This window comes from Capra hircus, chromosome 17 (assembly GCF_001704415.2).
Source record: "Capra hircus breed San Clemente chromosome 17, ASM170441v1, whole genome shotgun sequence".
In the NCBI taxonomy this organism is placed as follows: Eukaryota; Metazoa; Chordata; class Mammalia; order Artiodactyla; family Bovidae; genus Capra; species Capra hircus.
The window spans coordinates 63,399,605-63,426,439 of NC_030824.1; the positions used below are offsets into that span (position 1 = coordinate 63,399,605).

A 26,835-nucleotide genomic window follows, 5' to 3' on the forward strand; every position below is an offset into this window, starting at 1 on the left:
TAACAGAGCTCTCAAACTCTGAAGTTTAATTTGAAGTGTACCAAGTTACATCAGGTAATGTATCACACTGAAATTCTTATTTTCAGAGTCATAAGTGCATGACTGGGATGCATTTTTGGTGTGGCTTAATGCTATGTTATCAATATTATGAATAGAAAACTGGTGGTTTTAAAACACAATTGACTAACTTGTCTAGCGAACAACCAATAAGATATACAAATAATCTTGTGACAAAAGATGTTCCAGAAGTTCACAGGTATACACTTGTGTAGATATGTGCTTTATTAAAATGAGGGCCCATGAATAAAAAACTGTTTATGGTTACATTCAAATAATATATTTCCTTTAACTAATAACATTTAACACGGCTTCATAATATATCATAGATCATAGAGTGTAAAAATAAAACTCTAGACAATTCTCATATTTCAAAGTACACCTGGACTGAAATAAGCCTTGAAAATATTTAGCCAGTTTCAAAGGAAAAGTTACTGTTTAAAGCATCTCTTATAAAACTCACTATACTTACAAATTTAGTAAACAGCTAAGAGAGCACAAAACTTCCTGTTTTATTTGACATAAGAAGACAAGGGACTGTAGTAGCTTTCAGTAAATTCCTATGTTAAGCTCATAGATTTAAAATTAATCTGAAAATCAGGAACTACTGATGTAAGTTGCACACAAAAAATGATACGTTTGTTTCATTAATTTCAGCCTTGGGTAGCTGATGGGAGTGTGGGGTGGGGGTGGAGTGCATGTTTAAAGTGACACATAAAAACAGCAATTGTCTTAATTTGTGTGCAGCACTCTCTACACAAAAGCCCTAAATATGTTCAAATTAGAGCAAGCTGCTTGATTGTCACTGCAGTCTCATGTCACATTAATGCATGACAAACATTAAACCATACACTTAAATGGCAATTTATATCATTTAAATGTTTACTGCCAGACTAGCTCATCACTCATTTAAATGTGACTTTCTGACAGCTAATTTCAGTTAATTTTCTCCAATTCACTTAATTAGAACTTTCAATCAGGGAAGGACCTGTACATATCTTTGAGCTAACATCCTTTTTAGTTGTTGTTCAAAATCTGAGTTAATAAGCTGCTGAAAATCTCTACGATAATAGATGAGCAAGTAATATCTCTGAGTCTACAAAAATGTGTGAATCCATGAAGCAAACTCACAGTAGGTACTGTAAGGAAGAAGCTACACTTATTTATGTAAATAATACTCTCGCCAGTAGTTTAAATAAAAAACGTTTAGTTCATATATACACACTATTGAAACGATAAAAAGAAACCCTGCATCTAAGCTAATTAAAAATTAATGATTTTAAAATTGTTTAATAAGATAAAACAGTCAGGAGTCTCCTGAGTGTCGGTGGTGTTGTGATTTCAGACTATAAAATTCCAGAAGGCTCAGCAAATGATGCAGTACAAATTTTCTCAATATTAAAGCTCTAAAAACTAGGGCAATTTTATTTTATGTGTTATCAAACAGAATTGTGAGCCTTTCTAATGTTGATTACTTTTTTACGCACATTCAAAATGGTGAAGTTGGTTAGATTTAGATGCTTAAACCTTTACATCTGACACCACATCAAAATGTTTCAGCAAAAATGCTGAAATGACAGGCAGTATGCTCGCATTATGTCACCAACGTGCGTGCAGAAATGGCCAGAGTGTCACGGTTCGGGCCTCCCCTTACCTTGTCACACTGGCCAATCCGTAAAGGGCTGCCCAGTAATTTATCACATTATTGGCAAAATCTCTTCCAGAGGCTGATACACACGTTACTTTTATGAATAAATTTTAAACACATTTTAAAAAGCTAAAGCAGTCTTCAGCTCTTTCTTACAACAGAGCTTTTAAAGGGGACACACAAAGACGACGACCATGGATATATGGGAATTTCCAAAAGTTTAAAAATCACTTTAGCACAAAATCAGTTCAGGACTTTAACATTCTTTTGATACCAATGAGCGACAACTGCCTAACCAATAGTATATGATAATAAACAAATGCAGTTACTGAAGACTTGATAGAAGAGGTGAGGACAAGCAGGAGGAAATTATTAAGGGTAAAAAAATACAAATAATTCAAAATGGAAAACCCTGGGAATACATTTTATAACTTCCGTTTTTGAGATTCAAAACCATCAAATTAAAAATTCTTTCATTTCTCTTTCATAGGATTTTTTAAAGATACTCTTTATATAAATACTTGTTTATATAGACATTTTGCATCACAAAAAATATAAAAATATGCCAGTGGAATGCTAAACATCTGAGATTTTTCAAAGCCTTTAAAGACAGACAGTCCTCATTAAGACTGGAGTTAAATACGGTTTGCAGCTAGGGGATAGTAACATTCTCCCCATGCTGCTCTCAAACCTAACCAATCAACTGTTAGCACTCCCCTAGCAGGCTAGACATCATTTACACCCAATGTGTGCTCTGAGTAAAATCTGTAAAATCCACTGAAATGTCCAACACAATACAATAATATTCAGCTCATCTGAGTTATTATAAAATAAATCAGTAACTAATGTTCAATTGTTAAGGTTCAAATAAGACTAGGAAAAGACTACTGTATGAAGCCTCACATGAATTGTCAGTCCAATCCAGGGGGACTCATATTAGTCTTGACAAACTGTCTTGGGGCTGATATCTGTTTTTTTAATGAGATCTATTAAGCAGAGTCTAAAACACTTGAGATATGCTAAAAAGTACAGTATACAGATGTCAAATACAAACACTTATTAGTAACTTTCATTTGTTTGGTCCACATGCAGAACATCAACAAATTAAAGGCTTAATATTATAAAGAAAATAGTAAATTATTCATAAATAACTCATCTGTGTAGTCCTGTGTCAGAAATAATTATAACATATATGAATATGTGTCTAACAATAAATCTCACTGAAAGATCACAATCTATGTTTTCCTGAAACTAACCCATTAAGGAAATGAATTATTTATTGCTGAAAAATGTTACACAAAATTATTCTTGTCTCTTATAGTGGAGTCAAATAATACAGTAACTTGGGCAGAAATCATTTGGTTTTTCAAAGAAATTCTAAGCTATTTGAGAATAAAAATTCTAAAATATAAGGCAATCATATGTTTAGTAGTCTACTCATGCTTTAGAAATATTCTAGCAATTGCCTTTTATTTTCAAAAAATCAAATTTTTTCTAACAAAATTTAGGTAAAATCAAGAAAACCAATTTCAATGAACAAAAGAAATTATCAGATAATTGTTTACCTCATGATCAGGAAACCTTAATTGTATATTATTTGTGTTTCTCATACTTGTAATTCCCAGATTAATGTTAATATTTACTTACACTTTTGCTAAATCTTCTCATATCATGCAATTTTAGAAAAGCAGCTAAATAAAAGCTACTGGTATCTATAGCATAAATAATTTTTATAAAAATCAAATAAGCAGGTCAAATTTTATTTAAGTATAGAAATAATTATATAACCAGAAGGAAATAGGTTTCTGCAGGCCAGGGACACATCTCTGTACCCCTACCCCACTATTTCTAACCCCAGGCTTTGAGAAGGCCTGATTCTGTTCCAATATACAAAATGCCATAGCTGTAAGTTTCAAATAAAATAAAAATCACTAACTCTCTCTCTTGACTTGATATGCATTTAATTATAAGGTGCATTTAATCATATTTTAATAGTTTAAAACATAAGAATTAGTTTTGTGACTTTTTGTACAAGTAATTAAGAGTCTTAATTCATTTGAGTGTAGATAGTACTAAGTTTCAAAGGAGTTAATGTTTGGATTGGCAAAAATATTAATATACAACATTATGAACTGGGAATTTTGAAGTATTTTTCATTTTAAATACATGTAATAAGGCCTTCTTATAACACACGCACATGCACACACACAAACAGATTTAAAATGAACTAGTCTGTTATGTTTGCATGTGCTGGGTTTCAAACACTAGTGGTAATGTTTCCTTAACATTGATATATGACCTTTGTAATTTACATTGAAGAAAGCTGTTTTTTTCAGCCTAATTAGAACTGTTTCAAATTTTCCTGCTAAATATATGATATAAAGTCCTTTCAACTTTTTTATTCTAGAGTTTCTTTCCATGTCAACTTTGTTCCAATCAAAATATGCTTTGAATTAAATGATTTTGATTGAATATGTGGATCACATTTCACTTCTAAGATTTAAGGTCCAAAAAGGAAAAGTTTAGCCTGTTCAAACAAAGCAAGAGCAGCCACTTTGCGGAAAGCTATTCACATTTAAGAAGACTGACAAATTGTTTGTGTGCACCATTAGGTCTAGTTTCTGCAATAGTTGCCAGATTTCCTGTCCCTCTAATAAGATACATTAACTCCTTAAATGCTGGCTCTCAATTCATGAAAAATCCAAGGAACTCCAGCAAAGTTTTAATTTACCTATAAATTTCCTTTTCTGAAATAAACTAAAAAAAATAGAAAAGAAAAATTGCTGTTACATCAAATTTTGTGAGAAAGAAAGGTCAAGAGAAAAATCAACATTTTTTTTCATACTGGACAGACAGAAATTCAGAATGTGAATATGCTTTCCAAATGGGACTTTTCAAGATGTGACAAATTCACATTAATCCTTTTTTTAAAAAAATGCATGTAATTAACCTATTTAAGGATTACGTGTTCAGGTGAAACACAGCAGTGAAAATACTAAAGTATCTGATGAACTATAATCTAACATGAGCTTAACATTCTCCCATATTGATTACAAATATATTACAAAATGGTTCAGAATTCAGATATTTACCTTAGTGTAAATATATAACAAAAATGTAAAACATTTTATGTTAGCTACAGAGAAAAGTTTAACTCTGGGGCTTAAACAGTATGCATGAAGCTCCGACATGAAGAACAACAATTCATGAATGCCAAGGGGAAAAATAAAAGAGCATTAAGGATCTAGAAAAAACTGCGGGATGCTAAGAATAAAAATTATATCTGACAGTTAAAAAGAATGAAATTTAGTCAACAACATACTGAAGTGCGTACTGAAAGGCAGATAGAGAAATCACTAAAGGAGTTCTGTACTTCTAAACTGCCCTTGAACTGCTGGGCAAAAGAGAGATTGTGCAGCCAACAACACATGCTCGCTGCTACATTTATACCATTACTAAAGAAAAGTGAGCTAGTATCATATCTTGATATAACCATCAAGCACTTGTGCATCTTTTGGCAGGAGAATCATTCTGTCTACGATTGTTATTGTGTAGTTTTAAATGGAGTAGTCAACCAGCTGTTATATATTTTATACACTGAAGGCCATGTTTCCTTTGAAATTCATAGTTTTAATCTCAACTGAAGTCTGTATTGCTGTGCGCCAAGATCAAAAGGATTAGGCAAACTTGTACAATTACCCTTCTTTTCAGAGAGATGATTTTTTTCTCATGTTTGAAATAGTCCTATACGCTGACATTTTATCCAACTATTTTCTTTAGAGCTACAGAACATTAAAACATTTAATTAACATTTCAACCTTAGGTCACTCTTAATCTAAAATCTAGGAATTCACAATGTACAGATATGTTAAACTAGCTATAGTGCAACACACTCAGGCAGATGGAGCTTTTTTAAAAAATCTAATAAGGAATGCTAGAGAACAACTGAAATTAGAGGCTAGATATACCCATCTAATTTATCATTTGCTTACACTTTGCATGCCCTGGTTCAGAAAGCAGTTCACAACACTTATAGTAATGAACAGGTATCCATATAAAATAATGTGAAACTAAGGGTAAGAAGTACATAAAAACTATGCCATGAAATTCTGTAGACTTGTGAGAGGTATGCCATGTATTTGACATTAAGCTTTCTAACAGGCAACATAAAGAAAGAAACAAGAACACTCAGAAGAGTCAAAAGTGACTATAATGTAAAAACAAACCAGATGGCCTAGAAAAACACATTATTTCTATTCCTGAGATAAGAAATTCCTCCCGTGGCAATATGATGGAATCCAGGTATGTGACTCTCAGAGGGACTGACTTAATCCTGGGGTAGATCTGAAGTATGGACAAATGGAGAAACTACATAGTCTTCAGGCAATCCTGCATAAATAGTATTTCTCTTAGGTAAGGCACTGGATGGTAAATTCTAGATTACATTCTATGACAAGTACCTGGAATGCAGCCATTTTATTTTGTCAGTAAATGCAGAGCCACATACTTCAACAACAGCTGAACTGAATCATAGGACTAATAATCTCTTTAAAATGTGAGCAAACAAATGCCTGCGTGAAAGACACAACAAGTCTCTATGGGAGGTAAGCCCACCTTCACTTGGAAGGGGTAGCTGTCTTCCTTAAGACTAGTTCAAGAGTTTCCTCTGAAAGAAATTCTGGATAAACTTTCCCACATGGATAATGGCAACAGAAGCTTCTAAATACCAATCATGATATTCAAATACATATCGATGTTAAAATGTTTTAAACCACTGTACTCAATGCTCAACCCTTTACAAAGAATTAGTAAAGGATTCCTAGGAAATTAATTTGAGGTATTCTAAATGGCTGTAATGTTCTCTAAGATAAACTAGTTATAAAAATCCATATTTAAGAAAAAATCCAAAATTCTTTGTTATCTGCCTAAGTATAGGAAATAAAAGAATAGATTTCCTCTTCAACAATCATAGAAAAATGTATTACTTTGTTGTTGGAACTGCTGGAGGTTTTAATTTTATAGTTGTTTATTAAAAGGAAAACAAAACCAAAAAAATTTAATCCCTTCCCATTTGCTTATCCACATAGATCTGATAAATACTAGCAGTCTCTTGCCTTTGAAGATGGCCAGACCAGAATCCCTACTTATTGCCAGATGTAGTTTAATCCCACAGGGACTTCAGATAAAAACAAGGAGCTGTCTTCATGGCACCAACGATTCCCTGGACTGACTGCCATAAACTTATATTGGCAAATCAAAATTCTTGGCAAAATAAAAACACTTATTATATCACCACTTCCAAGAATATCCAATAAAGACAAACTTGAACTAAAGACTATGGATGCAAATGTTGAATATTTTTTTAAAGGACTGACAAGTTCAGCCAGAGAATTACATCTGTACTTACTTCGTGTGTTCAATTGCATACATGTACATTACGTAGGGTAAAAGTCTCTTTTCATTCTGCAACTTTTGATTACTATCAGCAGCTCTGTCATCCATTCAATCAACAGACCTTTACAAGATTCACTTATAGAGGTTTTACTATCCGTTCTGTTCTATCCTAGGTTCTAGGGAAAATGAGATGAAATATCCTTCTGGAGACTAAGGAGGTAAAAAGTAATCTCTAAGATGACTACAGGGCTTCCCTGGTGGCTCAAACGGTAAAAAATCTGCCGGCAATGCAGGAAACCCAGGTTCAATACCTGGGTTGGGAAGATCCCCTGGAGAAGGAAATGGCAACCCAGTGCAGTACTCTTGCCTGGAGAATTCGATGGACAAAGGAGCCTGGCAGGCTACAGTTCATGGGGTCGTAAAGAGTCGAACATGACTAAGCAACTGACTTTCACTGTTTTCAAGATGATTGTTAATAGCTTATATGAGAGATACTGAGAACCCCGATCAAGAAGATAGCAGCAGGAGTGAAGAAGAGGGACAGATTTCACAAAGATTTAAGATGTAAGTTCAAAGCTAGTGGAGGTGATGGAATTCCAGTGGAGCTATTTCAAATCCTAAAAGATGATGCTGTGAAAGGGCTGCACTCAGTATGTCAGCAAATTTAGAAAACTCAGCAGTGGCCACAGGACTGGAAAAAGTCAGTTTTTATTCCAATCCCAAAGAAAGGCAATGCCAAAGAATGCTCAAATTACCGCACAATTGCACTCATCTCACATGCTAGTAAAGTAATGCTCAAAATTCTCCAAGCCAGGCTTCAGCAATACGTGAACCGCGAACTTCCAGATGTTCAAGCTGGTTTTAGAAAAGGCAGAGGAACCAGAGATCAAATTGCCAAATGATCATTTGATCTCAAATGATTTTTTGGAGAGTTCCAGAAAAACATCTACTTCTGCTTTATTGACTATGCCAAAGCCTTTGACTTTGTAAATCACAATAAACTGTGGAAAATTCTGAAAGAGATGGGAATACCAGACCAACTGACCTGCCTCTTGAGAAGCCTGTATGCAGGTTAGGAAGCAACAGTTAGAACTGGACATGGAACAACAGACTGGTTCCAAATAGGAAAAGGAGTACATCAAGGCTGTGTATTGTCACCCTGCTTATTTAACTTCTACGCAGAGTACATCATGAGAAACGCTGGGCTCGAAGAAGCACAAGCTGGAATCAAGACTGCCGAGAGAAATATCAATAACCTCAGATATGCAGATGAAACCACCCTTATGGCAGAAACTGAAGAAGACCTAAAGAGCCTCTTGATGAAAGTGAAAGAGGAGAGTGAAAAAGTGGGCTTAAAGCTCAACATTCAGAAAACTAAGATCATAGATTCTGGTCCTGTCACTTCATGCCAAATAGATGGGGAAAGAGTGGCTGACTTAATTTTTCTGGGCTTGAAAATCCCTGCAGATGATTGCAGCCATGAAATTAGAAGATGTTTACTCTTTTGAAGGAAAGTCATGACCAACCTAGACAGCATATTAAAAAGCAGAGACATTACTTTGCCAACAGAGGTCTGTCTAGTCAAGGCTATGGTTTTTCCAGTGGTCACGTATGGATGTGAGAGTTGGACTGTGAAGAAAGCTGAACACCAAAGAAGTGATGCTTTTGGACTGTGGTGTTGGAGAAGACTCTAGAGAGTCCCTTGGACTGCAAGGAGATCCAACCAGTCCATCCTAAAGGAGATCAGTCCTGGGTGTTCATTGGAAGGACTGATGTTGAAGCTGAAACTCAAATACTTTGGCCACCTGATGCAAAGAGCTGACTCATTTGAAAAGACCCTGATGCTGGGAAAGATTGAGGGCAGGAGAAGGGGATGACCGAGGATGAGATGGCTAGATGGCATCACCCACTCAATGGACTTGAGTTTGACTGAACTCCGGTAGTTAGTGATGGACAGGGAGGCCTGGCGTGCTGCGGTTCATGGGGTCACAAAGAGTCGGACACAACTGAGCGACTGAACTGAAGTGAACTAAGATGTAAGTTATTACTTATACCACCAACTGATTACCAATGTGAGACGTGAAGGGTGACACCCATATTTGAATGTGACCTTGATCATATTGGAGAAGTAACAGTTTACATGGTAAAAGATTAATTCAGTTTTGAATTTAGTATTAATATTTTGAACTTTCTTCTACAGATTTGAATTTAACACTAAGCCTATCTTGGATGTAAATCTGTTAACTATAATAGAAATTTGCCTAGTATTTCAGTATTAAAATATGTCCATGTTCAATACTGAGTTGTCTGAGCCAAAAAAATTCTAGGCAACAAAATAACCTTCAGATTTTATACCTATGATGTCCAGCAGGAATATAATGCAAGCCAGATACATAGTGTAAAATGTTTTAGTAGCTGCATTTTAAAAAACAGGAAAAATTAATTTTCAATTTTATATATTTAATCAAAAATATCATTTAAACATATAATCCATATACAGTTATTTTGCATTAAATCTTAGAAATCTGGAATACATCTTATACACTCAGCACTTCTCAATTTAGACTAGCCACATTTCAAGTGATCAATAGCCACACGTGACTAGTGGTTACCACACTGGGCAGCACAGCTTTGTTCAGTTCCAAGTACTGACTCTGCATTCAGATTTTTATAGCATTTTTATATAAGGGTGAATTCAGGAATTAACAATATTTAATACTTAAAAAATACAGCTTCTCCTACTTAAAAAAAGATAAACCTTACAAAGCAAAAAGCACCTGCAGTGGAGGATAAAATGACCTTCGAGACAGTTTTGAAGGGGTCATTACAATTCTCAGTGCCACAAAGAATGGCTATATTTTAGGACATGACAGCAGAGATATAATATCTTCACTTGTGAAACAGATGTAATATTCTGCAACGTATATTATTCAGCCATTTATAAACGGTTGGAGAAATGTGGCAGCATTCAAAACATGGCACTATGAATACTCTAACAATAAAAGTAAAAAGCTCACATTACCAGTTACAATGTTATCTGCAAACTCTCCTTCCTTGAAAGTTCGTAGTTAGAATTCTAACATATCATCTACTCAGCTGTGTCACCGATGTACTTTAAGAACTAACTTATAGCCACAAACTACAGTTTAGCATAGGAAACACAATGTTTGCTGAAGATCAGTTATATGAAGTGAGTAGACAATGTGGATGCGTTCATGAACCTCATAAATATCTCACTTCAGTAGCAGATGGCACTGGCCTCTGTTTGCCCACTCTTAGAAACCCCGTTACATCTATAGTAACAGTCTATGAGTCTCTGAATCACAATAAACTCTAGGTCTGACTCTTTCTGAATCATTGATGGAATAAGTACTAGTAAGCGGGATCAGTCTTGTTTAATTATTTTTAGGTAGCCATGAATACGCAGGCAATGTGAGATCAACAATGTAAATGGCTTGAAAGAAGCAAGTAAATGCGTTACTTTTGCTTACTTACCTCACTTTCACTTTTTCACTAATCTCTCATCTGTCCATTATAGGTACACCACCAAAAATGTTTTTGCTAAAATTACCACCTCCATCACTCACCTCTCATCACTTCACCTCTGAGCACTGTGGTACTTAGGTTTCTATCTTCTCTAAGCTTCCTTGATAACATCCCTCCAGATTTTCTTTCTACATTTCTGATTCTCCTTCTCACTTTTTAATGGAAGGCCTTTCTCATCTGTCGACATCGTCAGTGTTCGTTATCCTCATGATTCAGTCCCAGGCCCTTGTTTTTGATATAACTCAGACCAGATGAGCCAGACTTCAGCTACCTCAACTGACTATCATGACCATCTCCAGGGCCTCAAGTCCAAAAAGTCTGCCTCGGGTAATGCAAACATTTATATATATATATATATGACATCATATATTATACATTATATGTTGTTATATATTATATATTATGTATTATATATATAACATATATATAATATATATATGTTATATATATAAAATGAAGAATTGCTTCTCTTAAACTTGCTGTCTTGCTTGCTTTTCTGATGATGGATGTAAACTATCCTCTAATTAACTAATTCAGAAATGGGGCAGTCATCTGAACAGCTTTTTCTTCTCCCTCCAAAACATTATCTACTCAGATAATAAGCCTTCAATGTATCTTCAAATTTGTTTTTTTCTTCTAATGTGACTATCTTCGGTTCCATGCTTTATTATTTCTTTGCTCAATTATTCTAACACTATCCAAACTGTTCTCTTTCTCTCTAAAATCCCCCTCTCCTCATTCAATTCCAATCTAAAACCTGACCAAGTCACTACTCTCCTTACAGTTTTCTAGTGGTTCTCCTTTCTCTAAAGCAGTAGATCTCCAACTTGAATAACCACTAAGATCACCTAGAGGACTTGTAAAAACACAGATTGCTGGGCTCCTGCCCACACAGTTTCTGTTTCTATAGCTCTGGAGCTGAGCCCAAGATATGCCTTTTTAACAAGTTCTCAGGTAAGACTGCTGCTCCTGGTTTGGCAACGGCCTTGTGGGCACCACTATCCCAAAGATAAAGGTCCATCTGACTTACAAGACATTACAGATTGCTCATATACTCTGCCTCCAGTCTTATCTCTCTGTGGGTATCACTCACAGTCTCTTGCACACATACTGAACTCTACCTTCTGAGTTATAGTGCACGTGCTATACTGTAATAACATCACGATCTTTGTTCACACTGCTTTGTATCCCTGTAACCCCTTTCTGTCATCCTGCTCCCTCCTTGGTGAACTACTACTCATTCTTAAAGACTAAAATCAAATGTAATTTCCTTGGGTTAGGCACTGTCCAACCTTTCCAAGGTAGCAAAATAAGGCATTTCCCTTGGGCTGCAGAGTTAAAAAAAAAAAAATTATAACTATGTATGGTGACAGCTGTTAACTAGATTTGGGGTGATCATTTCATAATACACAAATATTGAATCGTTTTGTTGAACACTGGAAAGTAATGGTATACATTAGTAATATCTCAATAAAATTAATATTAAAAATGTATACACACAAACGAATAAAATATTAAATGCTTTAATCGTAGCCTGTGCTTCTTTATGGTATATACCACAAGTATTATATTATTTCTTATATGACTATTATGACAAGTTAATGTTCATTTTTTTAGTTTCTTATTTACTATCCATCTCCCTCACTGAACAATACGGTGTGAAAGGGCAGGCAATACGCTATCTTTCTCACTGCTAGATTCCAAAGACTAATAAGTTGTAGGCACTCACTAAATATTTGTTGAATGAATAAATAAACACATCACTTAATCTATTTCTCTAATTAGTTACTGCCACGTCTGTTTGATCTTCATAATGTCAGCCCCAAAGGGCAGGTGTCATATTCTTCCAATTTTGTGATCACAGACCTAATTACCCAGTAGGCCCCTAATAAATGTCTGCTGAATGAATGAATGGCATTTAAGAAATTCTTGTGATTTAGCACAATTCAGCATCTATGCTGAGGGACTATGATCTTAAAGCATTGTATAAGAAGCATGAAATTAACAATAGAAACTTTATCCAGTTGATACTGTGCTAATTTGGTAGAGTTTTAGAAAATGTGAAGAATTTCTGTGATTACTAGCCATTACAAATGATTTGTCTATAGGGTGATTACATGGAAAAAAGGAAAAGTGAAGTGTATATTACAATATCATCTTTCACGTTTTCTTTTTTCTTGAACAATGTCAGGAAGATGGAAGCAAATGAAGTCATTCATAAACTTGACAAGGCCTCTAGAAAGCCAACATATTATGCAAGGAAAAGGCATCTGTAGGTCAACTTGTAAGAAATTCACTACCAAGTAAAAAACATTATAATTACACTGGCACTTAACATTTAGCGATTGCTTACAATGTGCCCAGTTTTATGTTAAATGTTTTACATGGATTATTTTCTTTAATCTTCATAGTAACCCTATGAGATAAGCACATTTTAAAAACTGTTTTACCAACCGAGGTTAAGAACGCTAAGTAAATAGACTAATGTCACACAGCTAGTAAATGTCAGAGTTGCAACCTGAACCGAGATCTGACTCCTGAAGCCATGTTAGTACACATCCTTTCGAAAAATTCTGAAACAGAATGGTATATGCCAAAGTTGCACTATTCTAAAAATATGAAACCTTTTATACTAAGAATTATTTTTAATGGGTTTCACCCAATACCACTGGGTAACACTAGTACTTTTTAAATTAATTTAGTTGGAGGATAATTAGTTTACAATATTGTGATGTCTCTTGCGCACATCAACATGAATCAGCCACGGGTGCGCGTGGTGTGTCCCCTCATCCTGAGCCGCGCCCTTTCGCCTGCCTCGCCGCCCCGCCCTCCGGGCTGCCCCAGGGCGCCGGCGTTGGGTGCCCGTGTGGAGCGCTGCACTTGCGCTGGCCGCCTCTTCCCCGTGCGGTCGCACGGGCTGCACTGCCGCTCTCTCACACCGCCCACCCTTGCCCTCTCAGAGGCCAAAGGTCTGCTCTTTACATCTGTGCCTCTTCTGCCGCCCTGTATCTAGGACCGTCTTGGTAACACTAGTATTAAGTACTGCTGAGTATACACCAAATCTGATGTGCCATGTCAACCCAAAGGCTTCATTTACGGATTTTACTGTTCTCTCAACTGGTTTTCATTTTTACACTTGCTTTTCAAAACTAAAAGTCTCCAGTTTATTTTTCTACCTTCCTCACTAGTAGCTGAATTCCTGGAAGGCAGAGATTGTATCTCATTTATAGAGCTAAATAAATTATATTCTAGGTCTCTTTTCACTAATTTAACTGTATATTAGGAGATTTAAAAAATCAAATTAAAAAACTCAACCGTTAAACAAGACAAAATACCAACATGTTTGCTAACTGCCGAGTCCAAAGACTCTTAATAAAGAAGCAGTTGAATTATTTTGGTTTGAGAATTAACAGTAAGAATTCATTCTGCGAATTTCTGAACAACCATGGACATCAGAAACAGGAAACAAAATGGGATTCACATATTTTAAAGTGTATCAGATTTTGCTTTGACACATAAAGCTATTTGATTTCTTTTAAATCAAACTACTGTGCAAAGAGAAAGGAGAAAATTTCTCTCATTTCCTATTTAAATAAACACTTTAGCAACCAAATTCAATATATGTTTTTGTTAATTTTTAGAAAATGTTTTTGGAGAAGGAAATGGCAACCCACTCCAGTACTCTTGCCTGGAAAAGTCCATGGACAGAGGAGCCTGGCGGGCTGCAGTCCATGGGGTTACATGACTGAGCATGTGTGCATGAGGGTGGAGGGTGGTGGGTTGGTAGAAATAAACTGGTAGAACTAAACAAAAAAGAAAAAGAAAATGTTTTAAATACTTTCATGTAATAACACTGTCTCAAACTAACTACTCAGGGCCTTGAATACACATTTTTCTTTAAAATTTTTTTTAAAGTACAGCACAAATATTATTTGTCTTTGTGATTTTAGTATCTCTTAAATGTGCCACCTTGGCAATCACTTTTAAATTAAACTACTATAATAATAAACAATAAATAAAATAATAATAAATAATAATAAACAATAAGGTCAAACATAAAACTGTTTTGAGACATCTTTTAAGCTTTACAGGTAACTGCTACAAGCTGGTAAAACACACTAGAATACTGTAATACCAGAGTTGGAATCATTACCTTTATTAGGTTAGGAGAATTGGATCAAGGACACAGATGTATTCATTCTGAGAGACCACCATTCTCCTCCTTTGTTTTCAAAAATAAAACTCTTCTTTATAGAATGTCTACCATTGCAGTTAAACTCAAAGGATACAGTTATAAGGTCAGAATCTATGAAATATGTATTAGTGATATAAGCATTGAGATTTTCCTTAAATATGCAGGCGAAAAGACAAACAGCAAGGCAAGAGTTAATTGAAACATTCCTCTCTGGAGCAATTGCATTGACGAGTGGGGGCTGGTGGCTGGCGGGAGGAGGGCGCTAGGCAGAGAGATCCAGAGTTAATCAGGGAGCAAATCCAAAGCCAGGCATGGATAGGCCTCACTAATGAGCCTCAAGTACCCTGCAGTGGTTTTCAAACTTAACTGGCTTCAAACGATGCCACCCCATGACAGAATGCAGCTAGCCATAAGAGGAGGGTGATTAGAATAAATGACTGGAGTAATTAACTCTGATGTGAAACCACCTGATTGGAAAAGAGAAGCCAAGAGCTATTTAGCTGATGGTCCTCCAGTAGAGAAAGGAAGCTTTCCCTTTCTCTTCTGTGGGTGTTCAGTGAGAACTCAACTCTTTCAAGTAGGTATTTGGTAGCACTAATGAAAAGCAGCTTTCATTCAAGGGCCTTCCCATTCATTTTGAAAGGGGAAGAAAATAAAAGCTTCAAAGTAGAACTAATTTACTTTACTCCCCTACCTCTTAGTGAATTTTGTGTTAGTCAAGTCTGCATGACTATTTATGCTAACGGTCTGTCTCCAAATAATGTCATCAAATACCAAAAAATGATTATTTATGAAATAATCAGATAAGAATGACTTTAAAGCACTTTAAACTTTCCTTTCTTTAAAAATACTTTACATCACCATGTGTATTTTAAGTATATACAATCTTTATTTCTTACTCATACTCAGTAATTCTGGAAATATGTTTTACACAGCAAACTTGAAATGCATAATAACTGGTGATCAGTGTCAATACTTCCTTCATAAAGTGCATTGGGATCATTCTTCCTATAGCAAGAGATCCTGGAGTAAGGGAGAAGGAAAGAAAGCACAAATGATATATACATTTGCTTTTGAAGAGAAAAAAAAAAAAACCCGAATGTTAAGGCAAGAAAAGAAAGAACATGTATTTTTTACAAACATACAGCTTTCTGAAAGGGCAAATTGAGCCCAAGAATCCACACTCTCTCCTCTGCTTTATTTTACAAAGAGGGGAATTACAAAGACTGGGGCATTACTACCTGCTGTTTTACAAGTAATCATCAATTCATTGGGCCGGTGTTGTTCTGTACCTGCTGAGTTAATGTTCCTCGACATGCCCCTCCCCCTTAGACACGTTCACAAGCTGTCCAAGAACAACTCCCGTGTAGTAGCACATGTAACTTAGTGAATGTTTATGCCTAAACTCAGATTTATTTGACAGCTTTACACCTTTGGGCATGATATAATTAAATGTTTTGACAGCTAAACAAAAACTGTATAAATTTAAAAGCTATTAGGAGCTCAGCATCTAGAATCAAAATGAAGTAATTTGCTTATACCCTAAACCATTTTTAGCCCCTCATTGGAATAAACAGCACAGGAGAGGGGCAAATGTCTATTCAAGTGTTTTAGCTAGTTCCTTCACATTTCTTCTATGGAGAATGCTGCTGTTGCTGTTAAGTCGCTTCAGTCGTGTCCGATAGACGGCAGCGCACCAGGCTCCCCCGTCCCTGGGATTCTCCAGGCAAGAACACTGGAGTGGGTTGCCATTTCCTTCTCCAATGCATGAAAGTGAAAAGTGAAAGTGAAGTCGCTCAGTCGTGTCCAACTCTTAGCGACCCCATGGACTGCAGCCCACCAGGCTCCTCTGTCCATGGGCTTTTCCAGGCAAGAGTACTGGAGTGGGGTGCCATTGCCTTCTCCTACTCCACTTATAAATACTGACAATGACTTTCATATCAAAAAAGGGAACATAAGCAAATTTAAGATAATCAATTTAACCCTTCAGTTCAGTTCAGTCACTCAGTCATGTCCGACTCTTTGCGACACCATGGACTGCAGCATGCCAGGCCTCCCTGTCCATGACCAACTCCCAGGACCTACTGAAACCCATGGCCATTGAGCCATTGATGCCATCCGAACATCTCATACTCTGTAATCCCCTTCTCCTGCCTTCAATCTTTCCCAGCATCAGGGTCTTTTCAAATGTGTTCTTTACATCAGGTGGCCAAAGTACTGGAGTTTCAGCTTCAACATCAATCCTTCCAATGAATATTCAGGACTGATTTACTTTACGATGGATTGGCTGGATCTCCTTGCTGTCCAAGGGACTCTCAAGTATCTTCTTCAACATCACAGCTCAAAAGCATCAATTCTTCGGTGCTCAGCTTTCTTTATAGTCCAACTCTCACATTCATACAAGACTACTGGAAAAATCATAGCCTTGACTAGACAGACCTTTGTAGGCAAAGTAATGTCTCTGCTTTTTAATATGCAGTCTAGGTTGGTCATAACTTTCCTTCCAAGGAGTAAGTGTCTTTTAATATCATGGCTGCAGTCACCATTGCAGTGATTTTGGAGCCCCAAAAAATAAGGTCTGCCACTGTTTCCCCATCTATTTCCCATGAAGTGATGGGGCCGGATGCCATGATTTTAGTTTTCTGAATGTTGAGCTTTAAGCCAACTTTTTCACTCTCCTCTTTCACTTTCATCAAGAGGCTCTTTAGTTCTTCTTCACTTTCTGCCATAAGGGTGGTATCATCTGCATTTCTGAGGTTATTGATATTTCTCCCGGCAATCTTGATTCCAGCTTGTGTGTCATCTGGTCCAGCATTTCACAGGATGTACTCTGCATATAAGTTAAATAAGCAGAGTGATAATATACAGCTTGATGTACTCCTTTTCCTAATTGGAACCAGTCTGTTGTCCCATGTCCAGTTCTAACTGTTGCTTCCTGACCTGCATATAGCTTTCTCAGGAGGCAGGTAAGGTGGTCTGGAATTCCCACCTTTTTCAGATTTTCCCACAGTTTATTGTGATCTACACAGTCAAAGGCTTTGGCATACTCAAGAAAACAGAAATAGATGTTTTTCTGGAACTCTCTTGCTTTTTCAACGATCCAGTGGATGTTGGCAATTTGATCTCTGGTTCCTCTGCCTTTTCTAAAACCAGGTTGAACATTTGGAAGTTCACGGTTCACATATTGTTGAAGCCTGGCATGGAGAACTTTGAGCATCACTTTGCTAGAGTGTGAGATGAGTGCAATTGTGCTTAGTTTGAGCATTCTTCGGCATTGCCTTTCTTTGGGATTGGAATGAAAACTGACCTTTTCCAGTCCTGTGGCCACTGCTGAGTTTTCCAAATTTGCTGACATACTGAGTGCAGCACTTTCACAGCATCATCTTTTAGGATTTGAAATAGCTCCACTGGAATTCCATCACTTCCACTAGCTCTGTTCGTAGTGATGCTTCCTAAGGCCCACTTAACCTTGTATTTGGCTATTTTCTATAATTTTAGAATCAGTGATACTAAAAAGGCACAAACTATAGATATTATATATTATTTAAAAGTCTACTGTGTGTTACTTGAAAGGATTTAAAGCAACACAAACTAAGTGAGTGGTCTGTCAGGCTCAAACATCAGTGACTCAGGAGTTAGTTGTCATTCTCCAAATCTGCGAGGTTCCAGATGTTCACAGTACTCTGTGCTGCCTATTCCTCTAAGATCCCAATTCTTTCTTCTCGCTTCTCAAGGAGAGAGAAAGCACAATGTCCCTAGGTCAGGGCCTACCTTCAGAAAAACCCACTATTCATTATCTGAGCTCCAGAACATGTTTCCATCAGCAGTACTACTCAAACAAAATTAAAAACCTCAGATACATCTCTAAAAATGGAAAAAAAAAAAAAGAACCTATAAAGCAAAACTGTCCATTAAACTATCTTTTTTAAAAAAAATGCAAGGTTGAGTTATATCTACTATATTATATCACAGTATCATTCTGGAAAGCACTTACAGAGGTTATATAACCTAACAAAAAAGTTCACATTTAAACAAGATCTAAGTCAGACCATTACTGAAGCATTTGGACTCTATCAAATATATAAAAACATTTAAAATCTACTTTTCATTATGTAATGATGGGGGATATGTTAGCCTCTCTAAAGAAACAATGATCTGTTGTTTATTTTTTAAAAATCAGTGAAATGTTTAGAAATAAGTTCACATCTCCCGTAATGTTTATACTTCACTTTATCATGCTCTTGGAAAGCCGGTTCTGAAGGAAGAAAATACTATAAGCCAAACCCTGTTTAGCTTATACATGCTAATGTCAAGTAATTTAAAAAACATATTTTATAAAGAGCTTCTTATGTACACATCTAAAAACATTACTGCATTACCCAATTCTCCTCCTCTCACTCTTGTGAACAGGATGGATGTCTTTTTGTTTACCATAGTTGGATCTCCTGGGATATAGCCTGAAAATGGATTTAACTTTTTTTGAGTTTTTAAACATCTGACAGTGTATGGATTGTGCAGATAAGGACATGGTACTTGGAAGCTGATAACTGCAATCTGGCTTAAAAAAAATTGTTTTTTAATTAAATTTCATTGTTTTTTTGACTGGGTCACATGTCTTGTGAGATCTTAATTCTCCGACCAGGGACTGAACCTGCGCCCTTGGCAGTGAAAGCACAGAGTCCTAACCACTAGACTGCCAGGGAATTCCCTGGCTTTTTTAAATAAATGAATTTTGAGTCAGATCTTGTAATTATTAGTTATAAAGCTCAATATTCCTAGTTGATGGGTAGCTGTTTGAAGACTTAGTGAATTAAGACCCAAACGGAAAGAACTTGGTATAAAATAAGAAACTGCAAAATACTACATATTGGACATGCCCTCTTCTTAGGAAATATTATCTCAGTGTCTTTTTTAAATTATTATTTCATTGTTCTCCATGGACAAGTTATACGTCTAACAAAGAGGTATATTTGTCTGACAGACCTTCTGATTAGAATGAGGTAACCAATGGAACTGATCTGATCTAAAGCAGCCAAAGAACAGGACGTAGAATTTAACCCATGCTGCCTTTTTATAGATAAAAAATCTATGTTCAAAGCATTTAGAAATTGCTGTGGCAGCTCCAGGGGTCCAATGACCTTTGCTTGAAATCCACTAACCATTAATAAAGATATCATGCCTAGTAAAATATACTAATTTAATAAACGTAAGACTCCATTTGACTGTAAGATGAATCTTTATTTCACGGATTGCTAAGAAATAAAAAGAGCGGCAAAATAATGATATCACAATGCTATATGATGTAGAACTTTAATGTTATACTGATTGAAAGAGCTATCAGACTTTTTAGACATAGATTTTATTAACTGTTACACATGAAGGGGAAAATCTAAATGTAATTAATTGGTTACTCATAAAATGTTTCAGAGTCCAACTCTTCTGAATGACTTCCTGACCTGAAGTTGTTGAAGGCTATGTTTTTCCTCACAATAGTGCCCTTACGGCCTTTAAGAGCATCACTGACACAGCATCTTTTAAAAGAATTCTCCACTATTACCTCTGGATTTTTCTTCCAAGCCTCAGACATGCATTTTTACAAATTTTGAGGCTGACACTTTCTTAATAGCCCCACTTTTTTTTTCAGAGCTGTCAGCACACTTCCTGTGACTACTTTACCTGGATCTTCTAACTGTGCTTATATATATATATTAACTAGGATACCTCACCTCTACTGTGATAATTCATGATTTAGTGACTGGGGAACAACAAAAATGCAAAATTAATACATTCTTCATAACATTATTGCAAAAGTTAAATTATATGCCTGGTTTAGAGTAAGTTCTTACTGGATGCCAATGCCCTTTCCAGTTCTCCTATGAGCTGGTCAGCTATCATGATGGGAGTCCCCTCCTGGAATTCAAGCTCTTGCAGGCTCCCTCTTATACAGAATACAGCTGACATGTGTAACCAACTTGACATAGCAGAACTGACACAGTGGAACTTTTGAGACTAAGTTGTAAAAGATATTGTGTCTACCACTCTTCTCTATTTTGCATCACTTGGCCTAAGGAAGTCAGCTGCCATATGCTGAGGAAACTCAAGCAGTTCTGTGGAGTAGGCCCTGTGGTGAGATGCCGTGGACTCCTGTGAACTCACCAATCTTGTAAGTGAGCTGTCTTAGAAGCCCCAGTCATACCTTTAATGACAGTAGTTTCAAAAAATATCTTGACTACATTCTCATGAGAGGTAGAGAGCCAGAACCACCTAGCTAAGCCATTCTCAAATTCCTAATCCAAAAAAAAAAAAAACAAAACTGTATGAGATAGAAATGCTGTTTTAGCTGTTAAAATTCTGGAGTAGTTCATCAGACAGCAATACAAAACAAACACATCTTTCCATCTACTTTTTCCTTACACTTGCTTGACTTGTTTTAACCCACACAGGACTCCAGCCCACCAGGCTCCCCCATCCCTGGGATTAATCTAGATAAGATAAGCCTGGTGCTTATCTAGATTTTTTTTTTAATTTTACGTAGATTTTCTTTTACTAAACTATCATCAATTTGACAATTCTCATTCCTATTTTGTTAATCCTTAACCTTGGTAAATTCCATTATCTGCTTTTCTAGCTTCTATACATGGGCTGCCATGCTTCATTACAAAAAATCAAAACACACACTACTGATTTTACTGTAAATCCAAGCTCTCTATCTCCAGCTGGGGCTCAAATTCTACTCTGATTATTTTTGTGTTTCTAATGGCGTACTCCCTTCAGTGGCTGTCTTAAATTATATACCTGCCTCACATTCCTTCTCCATAGATTATCTGGCCATTGACTTCAATAAGAGGACATCATAAATTTTTTCTTGTGTTTCTTCTCCATTTAAAATGTTTATATTTCAACCATACCTCTCCTCTTTATCCTGCACTTGTGGGTAAGAAGTGTTGTCATATCTCCTAAAGTTAGCTATCTGCCTAGTTTTCAGTTTCTCCCCTTCTAAGTTATTCCTTCTCTGAGATGACTCAGATTCTCCTAACTAGAAACAGTCTTGTCCTCAATTCCCGTACCATCCCAGAGTCATCTCTTATTTCATTGGATATCACACTTCTCAAAAGAGGCCATATTCATTCACTCATTCTGCAATCTCTTCATCCCTTCACTCAATTCCTTGAAATCTAGCCTTCACCATACTCTATGACAACTTTCTATTCAAAGTTGCCAATGTCCTCCCTTTTAAGTCTACAATGGTTTCCCTCTATGAGGGTGAACTATGTGGCAAAGTTTATTTGTCACTCAATATTCACTCTTACTTTCTTTAATAATAGAAATCTTAGCCAGGGACACATTTACCACTCTTCCTTCTAACTTGATGAGGCCAAGTGATGGTTAATGAGATATGAACAGAAGCAAATACGTTCCACTTTCAGGTTGCCCATCTCAAAACGAATGGGCAAGTTTCCACTCCCCCTTCATACTCACTGAGAATAGAAGCAAACCAGACCTATCCTGCGGAGAAAGCAATGGTGCCCCACTCCAGTACTCTTGCCTGGAAAATCCCATGGATGGAGGAGCCTGGTAGGCTGCAGTCCATGGGGTCGGTAAGAGTCAGACACGACTGAGCAACTTCCCTTTCACTTTTCTCTTTCATGCATTGGAGAAGGAAATGGCAACCCACTCCAGTGTGCTTGCCTGGAGAATCCCAGGGATGGGGGAGCCTGGTGGGCTGCCGTCTATGGGGTCGCACAGAGTTGGACACAACTGAAGCGACTTAGCAGCAGCAGCAGACCTATCCTGGGCTAGCCTGGTAACTCAGCTGATAAAGAATCCGCCTGCAGTGCAGGAGACCCTGGTTCAATCCCTGGTTGGGAAGATATCCGCTGGAGAAGGGATAGGCTACCCACTCTAGTATTCTTGGGCTTCCCTGGTGGCTCAGCTGGTAAACACTGTGCCTGCAATGCGGGAGACCTCAGTTCGACCCCTGGGTTGGGAAGATCCCCTGGAGAAGGGAACGGCTACCCACTCCAGTATTCTTGTCTGGAGAATCCCCATGGACAGAGGAGCCTGGAGGGATACAGTCCATAAAGTGGCAGATGCGGACACAGCTGAGTGACTAAGCATAACACACATGCATCATAACACACGTATGTCATAACACACACGCATCATAATACACTGTTACGAGCCCAAGTGAGGCAGAAATCGCTAGGCAGTCAGTGTAGGACTCTGAGACCTTGGTCTTGGTTTCAATAAACATCTTGCTTTATAAACTAAGCTATGCCCTTTGTTCCTGACTTTCAAATGAAAGCATCCTCCGTCTGGTAGATAATAAAACACCCAGATCGAGGACAGGACAACCATTAACTCCTGGCACTCTTATCTAAAAGAAAAACAACAGGTGATCATTAATCTTTAGCCCATATACCTGGTCCACTGTAAAATGGGCAGGGGACATGAAAAAGGGTGCAACCTCATCTGAGGAAGTTGGATTAAGAGAAGCCATAAAGATGTTAAGTTAAACACTGTGACCTTTAAACTAACTGGTTAAACATTAATGTCCTTACACATTTTAAGAACAGGAGTCAACCAAAAATGTACAGATCAATACTAGTAAGGATGTAACTGCTGTAAGTCCTTCCTTTTGGGGGACTCTCTACCCCTTCTCAATGTCTATGCCGAGAGCTTTGTACTTTTCTTGCCTCTAAAATAAATTCTATTTGCTTCCTACTGGGAAGTTCATTCTTCAGCTCCGTGAACAAGAACTCGGATTCCTGTTTCATGAGCTTTGTCTGCTTGCTGCACAACAGGCCAATTAACTGAGAGAGCAGCTGTTCAGACAAGGAACACAGCTTTACTCAGAAAGCCGGCTGAGAAGATGGCAGACTAATGTCTCAAAATAACCATCTTGATGAGGTCTGGACTCCAGGTCCTTTTATAGGGAAGGAGGAGTTGAGGAAGTAAAGATCGTTGCAAATATGTCCTGGAAAGGACAAATTCAGGGAGATGATGTGTTAATCTCTTTAAACAGAGGAACAAAGTTCCCTGAGGCAGGTCCTTAGAGAGAGGATGTTAATCTCTTTGGGCAAAGGGGGCAGGGTTCTCCGAGGCCAGTTATTATGTATGATTACAATAACAAACTGTACTTGTAAAGAGGAACAATTGCAAAGGGCAATACTGCATAGGAACCTGGAATGTTAGGTCCATGAATCAAGGTAAATTGGAAGCTGACAAACAGGAGATGGCAAGAGTGAACGTCAACATTTTAGGAATCAGCGAACTAAAATGGACTGGAATGGATGAATTTAACTCAGATTACCATTATAGCTACTACTGTGGGCAAGAATCCCTCAGAAGAAATGGAGTAGCCATCATAGTCAACGAAAGAGTCCGAAATACAGTACTTGGATGCAATCTCAAAAACAACAGAATGATCTCTGTTCGTTTCCAAGGCAAACCATTCAATATCACGGTAATCCAAGTCTATGCTCCAACCAGTAATGCTGAAGAAGCTGAAGCTGAACGGTTCAATGAAGACCTACAGGACCTTCTAGAACTAACACCCAAAAAAGATGTCCTTTTCATTATAGGGGACTGGAGCGTGAAAGTAGGAAGTCAAGAAATACCTGAAGAAACAGGAAAATTTGGCTTTGGAGTACAGAATGAAGCAGGGCAAAGGCTAACAGAGTTTTGCCAAGAGAATGCACTGGTCATAGCAAACACCCTCTTCCAGCAACACAAGAGAAGACTCTACACATGGACATCACCAGATGGTCAAACCTGAAGCCAGATTGATTATATTCTCTGCAGCCAAAGATGGAGAAGCTCTAAACAGTCAGCAAAAACAAGACCAGGAGTTGACTGTGGCTCAGATCATGAACTCCTTATTGCCAAATTCAGGCTTAAATTGAAGAAATAGGAAAAACCACTAGACCATCCCATTATGACCTAAATCAAATCCCTTATGATTATACAAGGGAAGTGAGAAATAGATTTAATGGACTAGATCTGATAGACAGAGTGACTGATGAACTATGAATGGAGGTTCATGACACTGTACAGGAGACAGGGATCAAGACCATCCCCATGGAAAAGAAATGTAAAAAGGCAAAATGGTTTTCTGAGGAGGCCTTACAAACAGCTATGAAAAGAAAAGAAGCAAATGGAAAAAGAGAAAAGGAAAGATATACCCATCTGAATGCAGAGTTCCAAAGACTAGAAAGGAGAGATAAAAAAGCCTTCCTTGGTGATCAATGCCAAGAAATAGAGGAAACAACAGAATGGGAAAGACTAGAGATCTCTTCAAGAAAATTAGAGATACAAAGGGAACATTTTATGCAAAGATGGGCACAATAAAGGACAGAAAAGGTATGGACCTAACAGAAGCAGAAGATATAAGAAGAGGTGGCAAGAATACACAGAAGAACTATACAAAAGATCTTCACAACCCAGATAACCATAACGGTGTGATCACTCACCTAGAGCCAGACATACTGGAATGCGAAGTCAAGTGGGCCTTAGGAAGCATCACTACGAACAAAGCTAGTGGAGGTGATGGAATTCCAGTTGAGCTATTTCAAATCCTAAAAGATAATACTGTGAAAGTGCCTCACTCAATATGTCAGCAAATTTGGAAAACTCAGCAGTGGCCACAGGACTGGAAAAGGTCAGTTTTCATTCCAATTCCAAAGAAAGGCAATGCCGAAGAATGCTCAAATTACCACACAATTGCACTCATCTCACAAGCTAGCAAGTAAAGCTCAAAATTCTCCAAGTCAGGCTTCAACAGTATGTGAACCATGACCTTCCCGAGGTCAAGCTAGATTTAGAAAAGGCAGAGAAACCAGAGATCAAATTGCCAACATCCACTGGATCATCGAAAAAGCAAGAGAGTTCCAGAAAAACATCAACTTCTGCTTTATTGACTATGCCAAAGCCTTTGACTATGTGGATTACAACAAATGCGGAAAATTCTTCAGGAGATGGGACTACCAGACCTGATCTGCCTCCTGGGAAATCTGTATGCAGGTCAGGAAGCAAAAGTTAGAACTGGACATGGAACAACAGACTGGTTCCAATTAGGAAAAGGAGTACGTCAAGGCTGTATATTGTCACTCTGCTTATTTAACTTCTATGCAGAGTACATCATGAGAAACGCTGGGCTGGATGAAGCACAAGCTGGAATCCAGACTGCCGGAAAAAATACCAATAATCTCAGATATGCAAATGACACCATCCTTATGGCAGAAAGTGAAGAAGAACTAAAGAGCCTCTTGATGAAAGTGAAAGAGGAGAGTGAAAAAGTTGGCTTAAAACTCAACATTCAAAAAACGAAGACCATGGCATCTGGTCCCATCACTTCACGGGAAATAGATGGGGAAACAGCAGAAACAGTGTCAGACTTTGTTTTTTTGGTCTCCAAAATCACTGCAGATGGTGACTGCAGCAATGAAATTAAAAGACGCTTGCCTCTTGGAAGAAAAGCTATGACCAACCTAGATAGGGTATTTTTTTTTTTAATTTCCGTTTTCATTTGTCAACCTTTTAGATAGGGTATTAAAAAGCAGATATATTACTCTGCCAACAAAGGTCCGTCTAGTCAAGGCTATAGTTTTTCCAGTGGTCATGTATGGATGTGAGAGTTGGACTATGAAGAAAGCTGAGCACTGAAGAATTGATGCTTTTGAACTCTGGTGCTGAAGAAGACTCTGGAGAGTCCCTTGGAATGCAAGGAGATCTAACCAGTCCATCCTAAATGAGACCAGTCTTGGGTGTTCATTGGAAGGACTGATGCTGAGGCTGAAACTCCAATACTTTGGCCACCTCATGCAGAGCCGACTCATGGAAAAGACCCTGATGCTGGGAGGAATGGGGGCAGGAGGAGAAGAGGACGACAGAGGATGAGGTGGCTGGATGGCATCACCGACTCAATGTACATGTGTCTGAGTGAATTCCAGGAGTTGGTGATGGACAGGGAGGCCTGGTGTGCTGTAATTCATGG

At 37.4% G+C, this 26,835-nt stretch overlaps 1 protein-coding gene across 1 annotated transcript in view; it reads right to left on the reverse strand.

The window, feature by feature from the left end:
• LRBA (LPS responsive beige-like anchor protein) overlaps window positions 1–26,835 on the reverse strand; it is a 747,979-nt gene that overhangs the window by 84,202 nt on the left and 636,942 nt on the right. The window lies entirely within an intron of this gene.